At 45.6% G+C, this 22,876-nt stretch overlaps 1 protein-coding gene across 2 annotated transcripts in view; it reads right to left on the reverse strand.

Annotated features, from left to right (window-relative positions):
- The window catches only part of ANKRD45 (ankyrin repeat domain 45), a 251,929-nt gene that overhangs the window by 148,230 nt on the left and 80,823 nt on the right, over window positions 1-22,876 (reverse strand). The gene's annotated exons all lie outside the window — the stretch shown is intronic.

The following is a 22,876-nucleotide window of genomic DNA, read 5'->3' on the forward strand; positions in this document are numbered from 1 at the left end:
CTGACTTTAGAAAAGGTTTCTGTACTACTTCAAGGTGACTTCTATCTGACATGTGCCAATAGAATTTAATGGAAGTCGCTTCCAAGTCGGATCCTCATCTATATTGATGTCATTTGGATCCGACATTACATTCTCATTGGACACAGGCAAAATCGCATGGTTTGAAAGTCGCATTATGTCACCAGCAAATTGCCAGGCATTCGCCTGGCAAAGTCGCACCGTAAGTCACACAACTTTCAGGTCGCAGTAGTGTGAACCGAGTCTTATTGTAAACAATTCATGAAATGTTACAAACAATATACAAAATCATATCAAAAACAGGGGAAGAAATTGGGCAAACGATTGATTACAATTGCACAACACTTTCTCACAGTACATGATGCACAAATAGTAAAGTGTGCAGGCTAAAACACATCAACCGTAGCCAAAGAGCAGGAAAGGTTAACCAAGCAATTGCTCAAAGGGAAGCCCAGTTGAAGATACCAGCACCACTGGGCATAAATGGAGATTTATTATATAACCCCTTTATGGGTAATAAGTTTTGGATTGTAGCACCCTTCTATTCCTCATATATACCGCTTCCTTTCATTCTCCTTATATATTCATCTGCTTTCCCCCTTTTTAAAAATTATAAATGTATATAAATGTATTCATTTTATATTTCCGCTTTATTCCTCATATATTGGCTCTTTGGCTTTATTTGGCACATTTACTCAAATATTCAAATAACTTTACTGTTATGGTTTGGTATAAGGGATTCAATTTGTTAGAACTAAGATCCTGGACTTTTTAGACTGTGCTGAACTATTTGTTCAGCTTTGTCTTTATGAGCTGTTACTACATATACTGTACATAGTCATGTGCCTGGTGTCCCAGTCACTCTTACAATGAAGATATTTAAGTGTTTTTTATGGGTTAGGGCAAACTCTTTCAACATTTTTACCGCACAGGAATCCTTGAAATAATTTTCAGGTCTTGGCAAACCCCTGCTAAAGCCAAATTTATTGGAGGTCTGTGGGAAAACTGCCACTTAATTGATGGCCAGTTGGAAGAATGTCCCCCTTACAGTGGTGGTCAGAATGCCACCCTTGCAGACAGCTAAAAAGATTACTGCTGTCATGCTTCTGGCTCTGCCATGCAGCATAGGCCCCGAAACTGTGCAGGTACCATCAGATGGGAGGCCAATCGTTCCCTACTTAAGGAACCCCTATCAACCTCTGGTGGAATATTTGGGTTCCATGGAACCCTAGTTGAGAAGGGCTGGGTTGGGGTTTATGATATGCTTTGGTACTGTATATTGTTTGTAAAATTGTGCCCATTTTGTCAGTTCAAGTCTACTATTTCTGTGGTGCAGTAGCAGTAATGACATCACTAAAAATTCTGTGTAGAGTTAAGCTGTTACTAACTTGCATACAGAGGTTGTGTGAATTCAGCACAAATTATGTATCTGTAAAAACATAATTTTTTTTTTAATTTTGGATAAGATGTGGAAGTGTAATGTTTGTCAGTTTTTACATTTCTAATTTCCCATTGGAGAGATTCATTCTCTCTCGCGCGCTCTTCATCCTGCTGGCCAGTTTTACTAAGACAGAAAGCGATGGGAAATAAAGATTTTATCATTGTTGTCAGAACAGGAAGCACTGGTAAATCTTCCAGTGGGGATACCCGTCCTGAAGGTGGCGATCAATTAAGGATAACTAATTACTTTTTTAGGGATATCCTCTCTTTAGTTGTCTAGACCATTAAGTGTTTATTATAATGGTAATCTAATGTGTTTTTTATGCTTCAATTGCAGGTGCTGATTACTGTATGTGCGATGCAGTACAAGTTGGAAACAAGCCAGGATTGGATAACAAAACTATGTTCATCATTTTCGGAAGCGTATCTGGAGGCCTAATACTTTTAGCTTTCGTTGGATGTTTGATTCGGTAAGATCTCACTTTACTTAGCAAAATATGTTCACTGCCTCATCACACAGGTGCCATCTCTGGAGGCACAGGAATCACACGTGACCTAAAATGTGGTCTTTCCAAGTCTAGAGATTATTTTTTTACCTAGTATGACCTGTAATATGGCCACCTCACTTTGTCAGGTTTAAAAACACAGACTGGTTTATGAATATTTGTACTAGAAATAAAGGAGGTGTTGCTCACTGAACTAATCAGATTCTAGGGTTCAGTTTTGAAGTACACGTTACATAAAGAAAAGCCAACAGCTGAATGGTTTATATATGTAACTTTTTTTAATTTACAGTAAGTTTCTTCTATCAACCCCAATGTGCTTTGCAATGGAGATTTAAAAAACAAAAGGTTTTTCCTTACAACTAAAGCTGGCCATACACTGTTAATTGGCTGCCAGTTGGCAGAACAAAAAAGGCTAACAGATTTCTTGATCCACACAAATGAAGGAATCCATCTAACTGGGACAACAGATTCTGAAGCTGCATCCTCTGCTGTCAGATTTTTTCAGGCTTCAAATGATTAACATCTGTTGAAAGGGGACTGCAACACACTGATTGAAATGCAAGTCTGAACTGAATTGATCTGTCTATGGCCAGCTTAAGTAATCTACATTTTCTCTCACATGAAAGAGAATGACATGAATGAAGCTGCAATGCACTCATGTAATTGTACTGAGCAGAATAACTATGTTGTATTAAAGGTGCACACTTCCATTAACAGTCCTGTGCGTAGAGGGCTACATACGGCTTCACTTCTAGCGGGAAAGCCCAGACCACAGCAATCTGATAGCAGAGAATACTACTACTATACTGCTGTTTAACGAAAAACTAATTTTAATGTTTCTTTTTTTTTGTGCAGAACTCTAATGTACCGTCGTAAGAAACAAGAGAAAGGCCCACGGGAGATAGAAGAAGGAAGAGAATGAATACGACAAGCCTCAGTGACTGATAGGTCTGGTCCAAAGCCAGGCACAGACTAGGTTCACACTGTAGCACGTGGTGCAGCTTGCAACATGCATTTTCATTCACCCGAAAGTGCGTAGAGTTTTCCGACGCATGGGGTTGTCATTAAAAATAAATGGCACCCCTGCCCATCTGCTGCACAGCAATGCGTTTTGGCTGCAGGTAAAGGGAAGCATGCCATGTTTTGCGTTCCCACATCCCCAATAGTGTGAACTGATATTTGCTTGTTTGGAGGTTTGGCAAATAGCCAAACTATATAGGAGTTTAGCCAAGCCAGACCTGCGGCTATAGCGGGAAGTGAAACATTTAGCAGCAGTATTACTATAGCTAAATGTGTCAGCTTCCTGCTTAGGTGTGTTGGTTATTAGGGAGCTGGTAACCACTGATGTCCTGGTGGTAACCAGTGAACCATTTCCATCCAGTCCATTCAGCTGTCAGCTAGGGACAAGCTGACAGGTGAATGTAAACAAAGGGTATGGATTTCAAGCTGCAGCCCCATGCAAAAATTACAACAAAAATGTCCTCCTCAAAATCCATACCAGACATGCTGCCTGGTAGGAAAGGTGGGGGAAGATGAACATTTGTCATCTGCCCAGCCTTCCTAAACCATACCAGGCAACATGCCCTAAACTTCGGGAGGGTACCTTGCCTGCCAGGGGGTCCTCCTAACAAAGCAGCTTGTGCTCATGTTGATGAGGACAGGGGCTTCTCCCCACAACCTTGGCCAGGTGATTGTGGGTGCCTGCAGGCAGGGTTCTTATCACAATCTGGAAGCCCCCATTAACCATTTTACTGCTACCAATGTATGTCATACATTGGTGGAAGCGAGGGGTTTTACCCACATTCCCAACTACAGCAGTGGGAGTGTGTGTATGTTTCAGAAGTCATACGTTTTACTGTTGGTCACTTTCATTGACCCTCAGAAGTGAGGGAGAGCAGTGAATGGACATTTGCTGATCTCCCCTAGATGCAAATAGCAACAAGGTGTATAATGTCGAGGCACTATTCACTGGCCACTGTGGCAATTTGCCATTAGCTTCATTAGCTATATTGAGACCCTTTATTTCCTAAGAAAAAAACCATGGGCTCAATTCACAAAAACTAGAATACCGCACCAAAAATTGCAGTAGAAAAGAGCAAGTGGTATTTTTCAAAAACATTGTTAAATAATTTAAAAAGCTAAGAATATCGCAGTGCTGTATTTGGTTGTGATATATATCAACCTCTGCACTGCCTAGCTGGTTGTTAAGGAGCCAGCACCTGCTTGTGTCCTTAAAGAGGATCTTCAACCAGTTTAAAAAAAAAATAAATAAAAGTCAGCAGCTACAAATACTGTACTTGCTGACTTTTATTAAAGACACTTACCTGTCAAGGGATTCTGAGCTCTGCCCACGTGGGCTGGTCGTTCGGCGGTCTTCGGTTCCCTGGCACCGCGATGTTTACTGTGGTAAGCCAATTGTGACTCCTTGCAGTTTCACAGCCTGTTTCCAACTACACATGCATGAGTTGGGCTGCATTTTTTTAATAGAATCGCAGCATCCTGGGACCTGTGATGTGTCCCAAGAGGTTGAGTGCAGGATGGGGCTTAACATCCACTCGGATCACCTTGTTACCTGGTGCATGCGGGCTCTTGGGTACCATAAACCATAAAAAAAGGAGAGTGGCACCGGGGAGCTGGAACACAGAGCGGGTACCAGCACCCAGCTGCTCTCCCTTCTTTATGGTATATGATGCCCAAGAGCTCACGGGCTGCATGTGGAGCACTGAATAAGAGAAACTGTATTGGGGGCGGAGGTATCTCCACCCACAGTAGAGAGGTGGGGGGGCTCAACTTCACTCGGATCACCTAGGTACCTGGTGCAAGCGGCCTGCAGGCTCTTGGGAACCAGACACCATAAAAAAAGGAAAGTGACATCGGGAAGCTAGGTGCTGGAACTCCTGTCAGCACCAGCTGCCGCTCTCCCTACTTTATGGTGTATGCTGCCCAAGAGCCCATGGGCCACTTGTTGGGCTCTGAATGAGAGAGCCTATAATGGGGGCAGAGGTAAGTCCACCCACAGTACAAGCAAAATCCCAACCTGGGCAGAGAGGGAGTGGGAATGTGTGATGGGGGTTAACTTTTAGGGCTTGTTCACACTTGACTAAATTTCTAACTCTTACCAAGCACTCCTATAGCTTTGGTATGAGCATTTGTTGGTCGTTAATGAGCTTTAGTATGGGCGTTAGACAGGCGTAAATGAGCTCTAGTAGGGGCCTTAGACTGGCTTTTTACTAGCGTTAAAAACCTAGGTACCTGGTGCATGCAATCCGCGGGCTCTTGGGAACCATACACCATAAAAAAAAGAGAGTGACATTGGGAAGCCAGGTGCTGAAACTCCTGTCAGCACCGAGCTGCCGCTCTCCCTTCTTTATGGTGTATGCTGCCCAAGAGACCATGGGCCACTTGTGGGGCACTGAATTAGACTGCATTGGGGGCGGAGGTATCTCCACTCACAGTACAAGGAAAATCCCAACCTGGGGAGAGAGAGAGTGGGAATGTGTGATGGGGGTTAACTTTTAGGGCTTGTTAACACTTGACTAAATTTCTAACTCTTACCAAACACTCCTATAGCTTTGGTATGAGCGTTACAATTAGCTTTAATATGGGCGTTAGAAAAGCTTAATGAGCTTTAGTAGGGGCCTTAGACTGGCTTTTTACTAGCGTTAAAATCCTAGGTACCTGGTGCAGGCAGCCCACGGGCTCTTGGGAACCATACACCATAAAAAAAGGAGAGTGGCATCGGGAAGCTAGGTGCTGAAACTCCTGTCAGCACCGAGCAGCCGCTCTCCCTTCTTTATGGTATATGTGTCCCAAGAGCCCATGGGCCACTTGTGGGGTACTGAATTAGAGAGACTGTATTGGTGGCGGAGGTATCTCCACTCACAGTACAAGCAAAATCCCAACTGGGGAGAGAGAGTGGGAATGTGTGATGGGGGTTAACTTTTAGGGCTTGTTAACACTTGACTAAATTTCTAACTCTTACCAAACGCTCCTATAGCTTTGGTATGTGCGTTTGATGGTCGTTAATGAGCTTTAGTATGGGCGCTAGACAGGCGTTAATGAACTTTAGTAGGGGCCTTAGACTGGCTTTTTACTAGCGTTAAAAACCTAGGTACCTGGTGCATGCAGCCCGCGGGCTCTTGGGAACCATACACCATAAAAAAAGGAGAGTGGCATCGGGAAGACAGGTGCTGAAACTCCTGTCAGCACCGAGCTGCCGCTCTACCTTCTTTATGGTGTATGCTGCCCAAGAGCCCATGGGCCACTTGTGGGGCACTGAATTAGAAAGACTGTATTGGGGGCGGAGGTATCTCCACTCTCAGTACAAGCAATATCCCAACTGGGGAGAGAGAGAGTGGGAATGTGTGATGGGGGATAACTTTTAGGGCTTGTTCACACTTGACTAAATTTCTAACGCTTACCAAGCACTCCTATAGCTTTGGTATGAGCGTTTGATGGTCGTTAATGAGCTTTAGTATGGGCGTTAGACAGGCGTTAATGAGTTTTAGTAGGGGCCTTAGACTGGCTTTTTACTAGCGTTAAAAACTTGTGGTGCATGCAGCCCGCGGGCTCTTGGGAACCATACACCATAAAAAAGTCATGCAGCCGGCGGGCTCTTGGGAACCATACACCATAAAAAAAGGAGAGTGACATCGGGAAGCCAGGGGTTGAAACTCCTGTCAGCACCGAGCTGCCACTCTCCCTTCTTTATGGTGTATGCTGCCCAAGAGCCCATGGGCCACTTGTGGGGAACGGAATTAGACTGTATTGGGGGCGGAGGTATCTCCACTCACAGTACAAGGAAAATCCCAACCTGGGGAGAGAGAGAGTGGGAATGTGTGATGGAGGTTAACTTTTAGGGCTTTTTAACACTTGACTAAATTTCTAACTCTTACCAAACACTCCTATAGCTTTGGTATGAGCGTTAAAATTAGCTTTAGTATGGGCGTTAGAAAAGCGTTAATGAGCTTTAGTAGGGGCCTTAGACTGGCTTTTTAATAGCGTTAAAAACCTAGGTACCTGGTGCATGCAGCCCACGGGCTCTTGGGAACCATACACCATAAAAAAAGGAGAGTGGCATTGAGAAGGAAGGTGCTGAAACTCCTGTCAGCACCGAGCAGCCGCTCTCCCTTCTTTATGGTGTATGTTGCCCAAGAGCCCATGGGCCACTTGTTGGGAACTGAATTAGAGAGACTGTATTGGGGGCGGAGGTATCTCCACTCACAGTACAAGGAAAATCCCAACTGGGGAGAGAGAGTGGGAATGTGTGATGGGGGATAACTTTTAGGGCTTGTTAAGACTTGACTAAATTTCTAACTCTTACCAAGCACTCCTATAGCTTTGCTATGAGCATTTGATGGTCGTTAATGAGCTTTAGTAGGGGCCTTAGACTGGCTTTTTACTAGCGTTAAAAACCTAGGTACCTGGTGCATGCAATCCGCGGGCTCTTGGGAACCATACACCATAAAAAAAAAAGAGAGTGACATCGGGAAGACAGGGGTTGAAACTCCTGTCAGCACCGAGCTGCCACTCTCCCTTCTTTATGGTGTATGCTGCCCAAGAGCCCATGGGCCACTTGTGGGGAACGGAATTAGACTGTATTGGGGGCGGAGGTATCTCCACTCACAGTACAAGGAAAATCCCAACCTGGGGAGAGAGAGAGTGGGAATGTGTGATGGGGGTTAACTTTTAGGGCTTTTTAACACTTGACTAAATTTCTAACTCTTACCAAACGCTCCTATAGGTTTGGTATGAGCATTACAATTAGCTTTAATATGGGCGTTAGAAAAGCTTAATGAGCTTTAGTAGGGGCCTTAGACTGGCTTTTTACTAGCGTTAAAATCCTAGGTACCTGGTGCAGGCAGCCCACGGGCTCTTGGGAACCATACACCATAAAAAAAGGAGAGTGGCATCGGGAAGCTAGGTGCTGAAACTCCTGTCAGCACCGAGCTGCCGCTCTCCCTTCTTTATGGTGTATGTTGCCCAAGAGCCCATGGGCCACTTGTGGGGCACCGAATTAGAGAGACTGTATTGGGGGCGGAGGTATCTCTACTCACATTACAAGCAAAATCCCAACCTGAGGAGAGAGAGAGTGGGAATGTGTGATGGGGGATAACTTTTAGGGCTTGTTCACACTTGACTAAATTTCTAACTCTTACCAAGCATTCCTATAGCTTTGGTATGAGCGTTTGATGGTCGTTAATGAGCTTTAGTATGGGCGTTAGACAGGCGTTAATGAGCTTTAGTAGGGGCCTTAGACTAGCTTTTTACTAGCGTTAAAAACCTAGGTACCTGGTGCATGCAGTCCGCGGGCTATTGGGAACCATACACCATAAAAAAAGGAGAGTGGCATCGGGAAGCCAGGTGCTGAAACTCCTGTCAGCACCGAGCAGCCGCTCTCCCTTCTTTATGGTGTATGCTGCCCAAGAGCCCATGGGCCACTTGTGGGGTACTGAAATAGAGAGACTGTATTGGGGGCGGAGGTATCTCCACTCTCAGTACAAGCAATATCCCAACTGGGGAGAGAGAGAGTGGGAATGTGTGATGGGGGATAACTTTTAGGGCTTGTTAACACTTGACTAAATTTCTAACTCTTACCAAACGCTCCTATAGCTTTGGTATGTGCGTTTGATGGTCGTTAATGAGCTTTAGTATGGGCCTTAGACTGGCTTTTTACTAGCGTTAAAAACCTAGGTACCTGGTGCATGCAGCCCGCGGGCTCTTGGGAACCATACACCATAAAAAAAGGAGAGTGGCATCGGGAAGACAGGTGCTGAAACTCCTGTCAGCACCGAGCTGCCGCTCTCCCTTCTTTATGGTGTATGCTGCCCAAGAGCCCATGGGCCACTTGTGGGGCACAGAATTAGAAAGACTGTATTGGGGGCGGAGGTATCTCCACTCACAGTACAAGCAAAATCCCAACCTGGGGAGAGAGAGAGTGGGAATGTGTGATGGGGGTTAACTTTTAGGGCTTGTTAACACTTGACTAAATTTCTAACTCTTACCAAACGCTCCTATAGCTTTCGTATGAGCATTAAAATTAACTTTAGTATGGGCGTTAGAAAAGCGTTAATGAGCTTTAGTAGGGGCCTTAGACTGGTTTTTTACTAGCGTTAAAAACCTAGGTACCTGGTGCATGCAGTCCGCGGGCTCTTGGGAACCATACACCATAAAAAAAGGAGAGTGGCATCGGGAAGCCAGGTGCTGAAACTCCTGTCAGCACCGAGCTGCCGCTCTCCCTTCTTTATGGTGTATGCTGCCCAAGAGCCCATGGGCCACTTGTGGGGTACTGAAATAGAGAGACTGTATTGGGGGCGGAGGTATCTCCACTCTCAGTACAAGAAAAATCCCAACCTGGGGAGAGAGAGAGTGGGAATGTGTGATGGGGATTAACTTTTAGGGCTTTTTAACACTTGACTAAATTTCTAACTCTTACCAAACGCTCCTATAGCTTTGGTATGAGCATTAAAATTAACTTTAGTATGGGCGTTAGAAAAGCGTTAATGAGCTTTAGTAGGGGCCTTAGACTGGCTTTTTACTAGCGTTAAAAACCTAGGTACCTGGTGCATGCAGCCCGCGGGCTATTGGGAACCATACACCATAAAAAAAGGAGAGTGGCATCGGGAAGCCAGGTGCTGAAACTCCTGTCAGCACCGAGCTGACGCTCTCCCTTCTTTATGGTGTATGCTGCCCAAGCGCCCATGGGCCACTTTTTGGGCACTGAATTAGAGAGACTGTATTGGGGGCGGAGGTATCTCCACTCACAGTACAAGGAAAATCCCAACTGGGGAGAGAGAGTGGGAATGTGTGATGGGGGATAACTTTTAGGGCTTGTTAAGACTTGACTAAATTTCTAACTCTTACCAAGCACTCCTATAGCTTTGCTATGAGCATTTGATGGTCGTTAATGAGCTTTAGTAGGGGCCTTAGACTGGCTTTTTACTAGCGTTAAAAACCTAGGTACCTGGTGCATGCAATCCGCGGGCTCTTGGGAACCATACACCATAAAAAAAAAGAGAGTGACATCGGGAAGCCAGGGGTTGAAACTCCTGTCAGCACCGAGCTGCCACTCTCCCTTCTTTATGGTGTATGCTGCCCAAGAGCCCATGGGCCACTTGTGGGGTACTGAAATAGAGAGACTGTATTGGGGGCGGAGGTATCTCCACTCTCAGTACAAGCAATATCCCAACTGGGGAGAGAGAGAGTGGGAATGTGTGATGGGGGATAACTTTTAGGGCTTGTTCACACTTGACTAAATTTCTAACTCTTACCAAGCACTCCTATAGCTTTGGTATGAGCGTTTGATGGTCGTTAATGAGCTTTAGTATGGGCGTTAGACAGGCGTTAATGAGTTTTAGTAGGGGCCTTAGACTGGCTTTTTACTAGCGTTAAAAACTTGTGGTGCATGCAGCCCGCGGGCTCTTGGGAACCATACACCATAAAAAAGTCATGCAGCCCGCAGGCTCTTGGGAACCATACACCATAAAAAAAGGAGAGTGGCATCGGGAAGCCAGGTGCTGAAACTCCTGTCAGCACCGAGCTGCCGCTCTCCCTTCTTTATAGTGTATGCTGCCCAGGAGCCCATGGGCCAATTGTGGGGCACTGAATTAGAGAGACTGTATTGGGGGCGGAGGTATCTCCACTCACAGTACAAGCAAAATCCCAACTGGGGAGAGAGAGTGGGAATGTGTGATGGGGGATAACTTTTAGGGCTTGTTCACACTTGACTAAATTTCTAACTCTTACCAAGCACTCCTATAGCTTTGCTATGAGCGTTTGATAGTCAATAATGAGCTTTAGTATGGGCGTTAGACAGGCGTTAATGAGCTTTAGTAGGGGCCTTAGACTGGCTTTTTACTAGCGTTAAAAACCTAGGTACCTGGTGCATGCAATCCGCGGGCTCTTGGGAACCATACACCATAAAAAAAAGAGAGTGACATCGGGAAGCCAGGGGTTGAAACTCCTGTCAGCACCGAGCTGCCACTCTCCCTTCTTTATGGTGTATGCTGCCCAAGAGCCCATGGGCCACTTGTGGGGAACGGAATTAGACTGTATTGGGGGCGGAGGTATCTCCACTCACAGTACAAGGAAAATCCCAACCTGGGGAGAGAGAGAGTGGGAATGTGTGATGGGGATTAACTTTTAGGGCTTTTTAACACTTGACTAAATTTCTAACTCTTACCAAACGCTCCTATAGCTTTGGTATGAGCATTAAAATTAACTTTAGTATGGGCGTTAGAAAAGCGTTAATGAGCTTTAGTAGGGGCCTTAGACTGGCTTTTTACTAGCGTTAAAAACCTAGGTACCTGGTGCATGCAGCCCGCGGGCTATTGGGAACCATACACCATAAAAAAAGGAGAGTGGCATCGGGAAGCAAGGTGCTGAAACTCCTGTCAGCACCGAGCTGACGCTCTCCCTTCTTTATGGTGTATGCTGCCCAAGCGCCCATGGGCCACTTTTTGGGCACTGAATTAGAGAGACTGTATTGGGGGCGGAGGTATCTCCACTCACAGTACAAGCAAAATCCCAACTGAGAGAAAGAGAGTGGGAATGTGTGAGGGGGGTTAACTTTTAGGGCTTGTTAAGACTTGACTAAATTTCTAACTCTTACCAAACACTCCTATAGCTTTGGTATGAGCGTTTGATGGTCGTTAATGAGCTTTAGTATGGGCGTTAGACAGGCGTTAATGAGCTTTCGTAGGGGCCTTAGACTGGCTTTTTACTAGCGTTAAAAACGTAGGTACCTTGTGCATGCAGCCCGCGGGCTCTTGGGAACCATACACCATAAAAAAAGGAGAGTGGCATCGGGAAGCTAGGTGCTGAAACTCCTGTTAGCACCGAGCTGCCGCTCTCCCTTCTTTATGGTGTATGCTGCCCAAGCGCCCATGGGCCACTTGTGGGGCACTGAATTAGAGAGACTATATTGGGGGCGGAGGTATCTCTACTCACATTACAAGCAAAATCCCAACCTGGGGAGAGAGAGAGTGGGAATGTGTGATGGGGGTTAACTTTTAGGGCTTGTTCACACTTGACTAAATTTCTAACTCTTACCAAACACTCCTATAGCTTTGGTATGAGCGTTTGTTGGTCGTTAATGAGCTCTAGTAGGGGCCTTAGACTGGCTTTTTACTAGCGTTAAAAACCTAGGTACCTGGTGCATGCAATCCGCGGGCTCTTGGGAACCATACACCATAAAAAAAAGAGAGTGACATTGGGAAGCCAGGTGCTGAAACTCCTGTCAGCACTGAGCTGCCGCTCTCCCTTCTTTATGGTGTATGCTGCCCAAGAGACCATGGGCCACTTGTGGGGCACAGAATTAGAAAGACTGTATTGGGGGCGGAGGTATCTCCACTCACAGTACAAGCAAAATCCCAACCTGGGGAGAGAGAGAGTGGGAATGTGTGATGGGGGTTAACTTTTAGGGCTTGTTCACACTTGACTAAATTTCTAACTCTTACCAAACACTCCTATAGCTTTGGTATGAGCGTTTGTTGGTCGTTAATGAGCTCTAGTAGGGGCCTTAGACTGGCTTTTTACTAGCGTTAAAAACCTAGGTACCTGGTGCATGCAATCCGCGGGCTCTTGGGAACCATACACCATAAAAAAAAGAGAGTGACATTGGGAAGCCAGGTGCTGAAACTCCTGTCAGCACTGAGCTGCCGCTCTCCCTTCTTTATGGTGTATGCTGCCCAAGAGACCATGGGCCACTTGTGGGGCACAGAATTAGAAAGACTGTATTGGGGGCGGAGGTATCTCCACTCACAGTACAAGCAAAATCCCAACCTGGGGAGAGAGAGAGTGGGAATGTGTGATGGGGGTTAACTTTTAGGGCTTGTTAACACTTGACTAAATTTCTAACTCTTACCAAACGCTCCTATAGCTTTCGTATGAGCATTAAAATTAACTTTAGTATGGGCGTTAGAAAAGCGTTAATGAGCTTTAGTAGGGGCCTTAGACTGGCTTTTTACTAGCGTTAAAAACCTAGGTACCTGGTGCATGCAGCCCACGGGCTCTTGGGAACAATACACCATAAAAAAAGGAGAGTGGCATCGGGAAGCTAGGTACTGAAACTCCTGTCAGCACCGAGCTGCCGGTCTCCCTTCTTTATGGTGTATGCTGCCCAAGCGCCCATGGGCCACTTGTGGGGCACTGATTAAGAGAGACTGTATTGGGGGCGGAGGTATCTCTACTCACATGTCAGGGCAGGGCTGTGGAACGGACAGGTAGGCCTAGTGGCAGGGTAACGCACTGGCTGACGACAACCACCACCAACAGACTGAAGTCCCTCAGGGCGCGGAGTCTAAGTCCCAGGCTGCCCTTCACCAGGGCCCCTGATGGTGGGGATGGACTTGACGCAACCAGGGACCAGGTCGCGGCCCCCGAGACACCCCAGCTGCGGTAATGGCCGCCGCCAATGGCGTGTAGTTGGTGAGAATGACAATAGCGTAGTCAGACAAGCCGGGTCAATAACAACGGGACAAAACAGTACAGAACAGTAGACAGAGAATCACAGGTCACGGGCCGGGTTCAGCAACAGAAGGTCAGATCAAAGGGAAACGCAGAGAATGGTCTTAGTCACAAGCCGAGTCAGAATACCAGAAGAGTCACGAGCGTATACACAGAGCTGTAGCAAGACAAAGACACAAGACACAAGTGCAAAGAGCATGTGCAGATCCCAGGCTTATATGTACTCAGCCACACCCCTCTGGGGGATGGACCTCAGAGACCTGAAGGCATAAAAGATTCCCATCATGCTCAGCAGAAATCCAAGATGGATGCTAGCACATGGAGTAACATAACCTCTGGGAAAAGGTAGGACCTTGACATCACATTACAAGCAAAATCCCAACCTGGGGAGAGAGAGAAAGGGAATGTGTGATGGGGGTTAACTTTTAGGGCTTGTTCACACTTGACTAAATTTCTAACTCTTACAAAACACTCCTACAGCTTTGGTATGAGCGTTTGATGGTCGTTAATGAGCTTTAGTATGGGCGTTAGACAGGCGTTAATGAGCTTTAGTAGGGGCCTTAGACTGGCTTTTTACTAGCGTTAAAAACCTAGGTACCTGGTGCATGCAGCCCGCGGGCTCTTGGGAACCATACACCATAAAAAAAGGAGAGTGGCATCGGGAAGCTAGGTGCTTAAACTCATGTCAGCACCGAGCTGCCGCTCTCCCTTCTTTATGGTATATGCTGCCCAAGAGCCCATGGGCCACTTGTGGGGCACTGAATTAGAGAGACTGTATTGGGGGCGGAGGTATCTCCACTCACAGTACAAGAAAAATCCCAACCTGGGGAGAGAGAGAGTGGGAATGTGTGATAGGGGTAAACTTTTAGGGCTTGTTCACACTTGACTAAATTTTCTAACTCTTACAAAACACTCCTATAGCTTTGGTATGAGCGTTAATATTAGCTTTAGTATGGGCGTTAGAAAGGCGTTAATGAGCTTTAGTAGGGGCCTTAGACTGGCTTTTTACTAGCGTTAAAAACCTAGGTACCTGGTGCATGCAGCCCACGGGTTCTTGGGAACCATACACCATAAAAAAAGGAGAGTGGCATCGGGAAGCCAGGTGCTGAAACTCCTGTCAGCACCGAGCTGCCGCTCTCCCTTCTTTATGGTGTATGCTGCCCAAGAGCCCATGGGCCACTTTTGGAATACTGAATTAGAGAGACTGTTTTGGGGGCGGAGGTATCTCTACTCACAGTACAAGCAAAATCCCAACTGGGGAGAGAGTGGAAATGTGTGATGGGGGTTAACTTTTAGGGCTTGTTCACACTTGAGTGCTGGGGGTTTATTATTGTACTCACTTGACCTCAATGCTGTTATTGTGTCAACTGACATCCATGCTGGGGGTTATTGTTCTCCAGCTTCAGTGTGCAATACAATATACTTAAAAAAAATGCAGCAGGAGCAAAGTTTTGAGCACCGAGTGTCAAAAATGTTCTGCTATTGTGCAGACCTCTGGTGGTGTCGGGGCTGCACTTGAGGCTTCCTGTAATTTTTCAGTTGACTACCGCTGCCGTAGGTGATCTGAGCAGAAGCAGGAGCAGGTACCTGTCAAAACTAGGTACTAGCTCGCTCTAAAAAAAAATAAATAAATAAAATACAGTATAGCGGAACTACTTTTTTCAGTTGAAGTTCCCCTTTAACAACCAGTGACACAGCAGAATGTAAACAAAAGAGCAGAAAGACCCACAAACAAAGGACAACTGAAGACCTGCAGTAAGAGCCTGGCAAAGCATCAGAAAGGAGGAAACCCAGTCTTTGGTAATGTCCATGGGTTCCAGACTTCAGGCAGTCATTCCCAGTAAAGGATTCTCAACAAAATATTACAAATGAACATTTTATTTATGATTATATTAATTTGTCCAATTACATTTGAGTCCCTGAAAATGGAGGGATTGTGTAAAAAATGGTTGCAGTTGTTAAAATGTGTACTTGATATTTATGTTCAACCCTTTGAATTAAAGATGAAAGTCAAATTCATTTGGATTGTTTTGTTTTAATTTATTCTGGTGGCATACAGAGCCAAAAGTATGAAAATTGTGCCTGTGTCCAAATATATATGGACCTAACTGTATGTTTCACGGTCATTCGCTTTCATTGACTCCCAGAAGTGCCCCATCTCTCTGGGGTGGAAGGGAGGGAGACCAGCGAATGGACATTTGCTGACCTTCCCTAGCTGCAAAGAACAATGAGGTGTGTGGAATGTTGGGGTTTCAGATGGCACTTTGCCTGGCCACCTGGCTATTTAAAGTAAAAAGACTCTTTACCTGCCGAGGGATACATCACTGTCCTTACCCGGGTCTGAGTCCCCGGCCGTGTGTGTATGTTTCCCTATCAGTCTCTTTCATTGACTCCCAAAAATCGCAGTAAAATAGGGCATGCAGTAGTGTTCAAAATCATTGTTAATTCGTTTACAAAATTCCTAAAATACCACATGAGCTATTCCAGTTGTAAAATATGTGATCCTCTGCACTGACTAGCTGGCTGTTAAGGAACTGGCACCCACTGAACTCCAATATAGGAGGTTCTTTGCAAGGGGGATGAGAAGTCATGTTCATGAGAACAAGGACCTTTTCCCCACAATCCTGGCCTGGTGGTTCTGGGCGTCTGCGGGTGGTGGGCTGATCTGAATCTGAAAGCTGCCATCAGATACCTGCTTCCCCCATGTGAATACGTTTACCAAAAAAGTTAGCAGTAAATAAAAACACAACATAGCTTTTCACAAGGCCTTCATGTTAAAAAAAAAAAAGTCCACATTGTACATTCATCATCAATCACATTGTCCAGCAATGCAGATCCGCATCAATCATGATCAACAATGCTGCCCGCTGACAAACAACCTATCCTGTCGCTTGCCTTACGAAGTGACATCCTCAGTTCTCCTTAACTGCTTGCCGTCCAGCCACTGTAGAAAAACGACCACAGGGTAGCACCTCTGCGCAATATCACGTTTTAAAACGTGATATTGCAAAACAAGAAGGGGGCGCACACGACCGCCCTACGCGTGCCGCCGATTGCGGGTGTCAATCACTGGGTCCGGCGATTTCCGGCAAACAGTGACACAGAGCACAGCTGCATTGTTTACAATGCAGCTCTGCTCCCGGTCAGTTCCTAACACACTGTTCCTGAGAGCAGAGTTTAGCTCTTGGGATCAGTGTGTTCCTGTCAAGTACACCCCCCCCGCCCACTAGTAAAACACTCCCCTCACACAGTTAACCCTTTGATTGCCTAAAAAAAGTTAACCCCTTTCTCCCCAGTGCCATTAGTATAGTGTCAGTGTTTTTTTTTGCACTGATCACTGTATTGGTGTCACTGGGGATGTCAGTGACCCTAAGTCAGTTCCCCCCCAGTATCAAAATGTCTGCCGCAGTAATGCCATAAGTCGCTGATCACTCTCATAAATCGCTGATCACTGCCATAAGTCGCTGATCGCCGTCATTATTAGTATAAAAAAAAAATCCCAGTATCTTTACCGCTATTTGTAGATGCTATAACTTTCACGTAAACCAATTAATTTACACGTATTGGAATTTTTATTAGCAAAGACATATCGCAGAATACATTTTGGCCTAAATTTATGATGAACTTTCATTTTTAAATTTTTTTACTGGACGTGTTTTATAGCAAAAGTCCAAAATATTGTTTTTTTTCTCAAAATTGTCACAGGAGATCAAATACCACCGAAAGAAAGCTCAATTCGTGGGAAAAAAGGACTTAAATTTAACTTGGGTGCATGACCGCGCATTTGTTAGTTAAAGTAACGCAGCGACACAAACCGCTTCTGTAACCGCCCTATAGCAGAAATACTGCACAAGGCGGCATGGGTGCACAAAATCACATAAATGTATACATGATTTGCGCTCCGGTGGTTTTCACGCCCCTCCCAGATAGCGTCAGATTGCCTGTAAGTACACCAATCATCACATTTAACCCCTTGATTGACAGGAAGATGCTCATGGACAATAAACTTCCATTGGTGCTAGTATAGTGTCTGAACGGATCATATCTTTGATCAGATCAGCACTACACCAGCGTTCGCATTAGTATAGCTTCCCCAAAAACACAGCGTTAGCGGGATCAGCCCCGGCACCTGCCAACACCTACGTTTAGCCCCTACGCTTACCCCCCCTTCTCCCCCAGCAAGTGCAGTGTCAGTAGGTCACTGTCACTTGATACATTGCACACAAAACCGCAGTGTTGTCAGAATCAGGCCTGATCTCTGTTAGCACTTGCCGGTAAATTTTGATGACTCTCATATGCAGCAGAGTGCCAGTACTAGTGCCGCGCTACCTTTTGGTGAACTGGCGAATACCAGCGTTCTAGTACATCTTGGTCTTTCACATACCTCTTAGATTGTAAGCTCCCTAGATCAGGGCACTCCTAACCCTCTTGTATTGAACTGTATTGTTGCTGTATTGTCTCCCGTTATACTGTAAAGCGCTGAGCAAACTGCGCTATAAATCCTGTATAATAATAATAATACCAGCACTGCTGAATGACTTGGTGACGTGGCGAGTCCCATAAGTTCAGTACAAGCCGGTGCGGTGGCGAGCACAAGTATTGTCCCGTAGCCACCAAGAAATCGCACACAGGCCCATAGAGCTCCTAGTATCCTTCTGGATGTTCTTGCATATCCCGATTGACAGCCCACAAATTCTGCAGCAACCGTACTTCCCCCATTCACTGCTCAACCCGGAATTCAGGTGGAAATAGAAAATTTACCTACTCCCCTTGATTTTTGCAGCTGTTTTTCAAGGAATATCTGTATGCGTTAATTGTGGATCAAAGCAATTTACATGCACAACAATTTATCACCGCCAACCCATATGCAAACCTTGCCAGACCAGTCGCATGGAAACTCATTACGGTTTCGGAATTTACAGTTTTTTGGGCCTAACCCTCAACATGGGCATTACTAAAAGAAATTAATTGCGGTTGTATTGGTCCGCAGACCCGATTCATCATATGCCCGTGTTCTCTGCTGCCATGGCCAGGCATAGATATGAGAGTATAATGTGTTTTATGCATTTCAACGACAATACACTCTGTCATCCTCGGGGTGACCCTGAATTTGATTGGCTCCACAAAATTCAGCCCCTCGCAAATCACCTTAACCAAAAATTTGCAGATGTCTATACTCCCCAGCAAAACATCTGCGTTGATGAGTCCCGGATTCATTTTTCTGGCCGCCTTGCATTCAAACAATTTCTCCCCAGCAAGCGTGCCAGATATGGGGTCAAGATGTAGAAGACCTGTGAGAGGACAACAGGCTATACTTATAAGTTTTGGATTTACGAGGGAAAAGATAGTCCCGTGGAGCCCCTCTCCCCCCCCCCGGGTGGCCACACTACATGGGGAGCAGTGGCAAGATAGTTTGGGACTTGGTGTCATCCTTTTTCCATATGGGGTACCACTTATACGTGGACAATTTTTATTCAAGCGTGCCACTATTTAGACATTTGTACAATCTTGGAATTGGCGCATGTGGCAAAGTGTGACCTAATGTGTGCCCACCATTAGAAGTGGGTGGATGCAGGGCGGTATATTCTAATGGTGGGCATACCACACACTTTTTCTGGCAGAGATTTCTTCTTTTTTTTTCATTCAGTCCACAGGCTGCATACAAAAAAAAAAAAAGAACATAGCATATACACCCAACAAGGACCAGCGACGTACTGGTACATCACTGGACTTTGAATGGTTATACCAGGATGATGCCTACAGCTGCAGGCATCATCCTGGTATCGTTTTTTTTCAGCCGGCGATCGTCTTTCATGTAAAAGCAATCCTAGTGGCCAATTAGCTGCAGGATTGCTTTTACAAGCAGCGGAATATGATGCCCCCCTCCCCCGCTGCCTTCCACGGCCTTCTCAGGCAGTCCTGTGCCATCGGGGGAACCTGAGAATGCAGCCGGTGTTTCTGCCAGCTGACCATACAGCTGATTGGAGACCAGAATGGTGCCAATCATCTCTATAATCTAAGAATTCGGAAGCTACGAGCATTTAATCACTTCAGTTTCGCAGGATATAAACAGCGCCATTTGTAAATTGGGAAAGCATCTGATCACACCGATTTTGGTTTGATTAAATAATGTAAAGGCAGAGAAGATATCTAGAGCATGATAGACCCCAGATTTCTCAAAAAAGAATATATGACAATGCCCATTGAAGATATAGGGGTTATATGCATTCCCTGTGATAGTATTAAAAGTGATCAAAAAAAAAAAAAAAGAAAAGGTACAGTGTAAAAATAATTTTAAAAAATCAAAATAACTTAAAAAAAAAATAAAAATAAAATAAAATCGCCCCTCCCATGCACGCACACCTGTGTGCACAAGCGTTGACCCTGTGCCGGTATGTAAACAGCGGTTGCACCATGCATGTGAGGTATTGCCGTGAACGTCAGATCAAGGGCAGTAATTCTAACACTAGACCTCCTCTGTAAATCTAAAATGGTAGCTTTTAAAGGCTTTTAAAGCATTGCCTATGGATATTAAAAATGTATGCAGTTTGTCACCATTGCACGGGGCATGCGCACTTTTAAAGCATGTCATGTTTGGTATCTATTTACTCGGCATACCATCATCTTTTATATCTTACCAATAATTGGCCAATATATTGCTTTTGAAAAATCACTGCGTGAGTACTATGTGCCATAAAAAATTGTAGTACCCATTAGTTGAAAGTAAAAAATATTGTTTTTCTTAAAAATGTTTGGTCTTTTTTTGTTTATAGCGTGAAAAATAAAAAGCGCAATTATCAGTTGAATTAGTGCAGCGCCGTGTAGCAAAAAGAGGCCTGGTCATTAAGGGGGGTAAATCCTCAGGAGTGCAAGTGGTTAAGCTAATGCACTAGGCCGGTGCGCCCTCTTTTTGTTTTTCTCTACTGCCCTCCCATGTCACTGACACTACCCACCCCATGTCACTGACACTGCCCATCCCATGTCACTGACACTTCCCTCCCCATGTCACTGACACTGCCCTCCCCATGTCACTGACACTGCCCTCCCCATGTCACTGACACTACCCTCCCCATGTCACTGACACTGTGCACTCCACGTCACTGCCCCCACTATGTCACTGACACTGCCCCCCCCCAATCAATGACCCTACCCTCCTCATGTCACTGACACTACCCTCCCCACGTCACTGACACTGTGCACCCCACATGCCACTGTCCCCACTATGTTACTGACACTGCCCCCCCCAATCAATGACTACCCTCCTCATGTCATTGACACTGTGCCCCCCCCCCCTTCATGTCACTGACACTGTCCTCTCCCCGATCCACTATGCTCGCCAATCCGCCGATCCATCTTGCAGCCCATAAGGGTTTGGCGGTTTGCAGCCTATAAAGGGTTAACTCATCTTGCAGCCCATAAAGGATCTGCTTCAGCGGTTTGCAGCCTGTAAGGGATTAATTGTGGCAGCTCTGTGCTAAACTTGGAGAGCGCCGATCGGCTTCTTTGGCCTGAAACCGGTGCATGCGTACTTCATACAAGGCATACATATCTTCACGGGATACTCATTTTACTGCTACACCGGCCTGCAAGAATACGGTCAGCCTTCATCTATGAGGCAGACGGCCTCGAATGGCCTCCATCTTGATTATAGCAAACTCCATGTAGACGTTCCTGCTTCCCTGGTTGCTCTACCAGGAACGTTGTTCTCTTATAGAACATATATATCCCCACTCTAGTCTATCGACATACCGGGAAGGAGTCAGCCTCTGGCTGTGAGGCGGGGGTCGGTGAACAGGCGCCATCTTGGTTGTGGCAGAGCTCTGAGGAAGATTCTGATTTTCATTATTAAAGTCACAGATTTGGAGTTCTCTGGGTGTTCAGTGTTATAACACATCTCCCAGGGTCACTTTACAGCTGAGGAGGGGTTGAGGCCTACTAAGTACGGGTTGTAGTGCTGCAGCCATACATCAGAAATCGCACCGCACGCAACCGCATGTGAATCACACAGGAATGCACAGCGCATTCCTGTGCAATTCATAGGTGGGCATGGTGTAGACTGGTCCTAAGGCTAGGTTCACACTTGTGCGTTTTCAGGATTTGTAGAAACCCATTACAGTCCATTTAGGCCTGGTTCACACCTATGCGTTTGCAGGATTTGTAGAAACGCACTATTGTCCATTTAGGCCTGGTTCACAGCTGTGCATTTGCAGGATTTGTAGAAACCCATTATAGTCCATTTAGGCCTGGTTCACAGCTGTGCGTTTTCAGGATTTGTAGAAGTGCACTACGGTCCATTTAGGCCTGGTTCACAGCTGTGCATTTGCAGGATTTGTAGAAACCCATTACAGTCCATTTAGGCCTGGTTCACAGCTGTGCATTTTCAGGATTTGTAGAAACGCACTACGGTCCATTTAGGCCTGGTTCACAGCTGTGCGTTTTCAGGATTTGTACAAACGCACTACGGTCCATTTAGGCCTGGTTCACAGCTGTGCGTTTTCAGGATTTGTACAAACGCACTACGGTCCATTTAGGCCTGGTTCACAGCTGTGCGTTTTCAGGATTTGTACAAACGCACTACGGTCCATTTAGGCCTGGTTCACAGCTGTGCGTTTTCAGGATTTGTAGAAACCCATTACAGTCCATTTAGGCCTGGTTCACAGCTGTGCGTTTTCAGGATTTGTAGAAATGCACTGCAGTCTATTTAGGTCTGGTTCACAGCTGTGCGTTTGCAGGATTTGTAGAAACCCATTACACTCCATTTAGGCCTGGTTCACAGCTGTGCGTTTTCAGGATTTGTAGAAACGCACTGCAGTCCATTTAAGCCTGGTTCACACCTGTGTGTTTTCAGGATTTGTAGAAACGCACTGCAGTCCATTTAGGCCTGGTTCACACCTGTGCGTTTTCAGGATTTGTAGAAGCGCACTACAGTCCATTTAGGCCTGGTTCACAGCTGTGCGTTTTCAGGATTTGTAGAAACGCACTACAGTCCATTTAGGCCTGGTTCACAGCTGTGCCTTTTTTGGTGCATTTTGCAGAAACGCATTGCAGTCCATTTAACATGGTTTCTTATCTTTTTGACGCATTTTGGGTTTTTAATCCACACAACAACAAACTGGCCAGAAAAAAAAGCAAAGAAAATGCAAAACATAAAAAAAAATTAAAAACACAAAACGCACCACAGAAATCACCTCAGAAATGGATCAAAAGCAAACTGCCTGGGTGTGAACCGGGCCCTAACACGAATCCCTATGGGTCATGTTCACATCCCTGCGTTGTCAACCGGTGCGTTGTTTTTTTTTTTAAAGAGTCAGGGACGTCTGTGCCTGCAGCAGATTGTGTTTTTGGCTCCATAGACTTTACTGGAAATGCTGGAAAAGCACACATACATGCGTTTTTGGTGTGTTTCCTGCACAACAACAGACCCCCCCTCCCCCAGCAATACTAAC

This window comes from Staurois parvus, unplaced genomic scaffold (genome assembly GCF_062004578.1).
Source record: "Staurois parvus isolate SC_StPar_1 unplaced genomic scaffold, SC_StPar_1.0 ptg000066l, whole genome shotgun sequence".
In the NCBI taxonomy this organism is placed as follows: Eukaryota; Metazoa; Chordata; class Amphibia; order Anura; family Ranidae; genus Staurois; species Staurois parvus.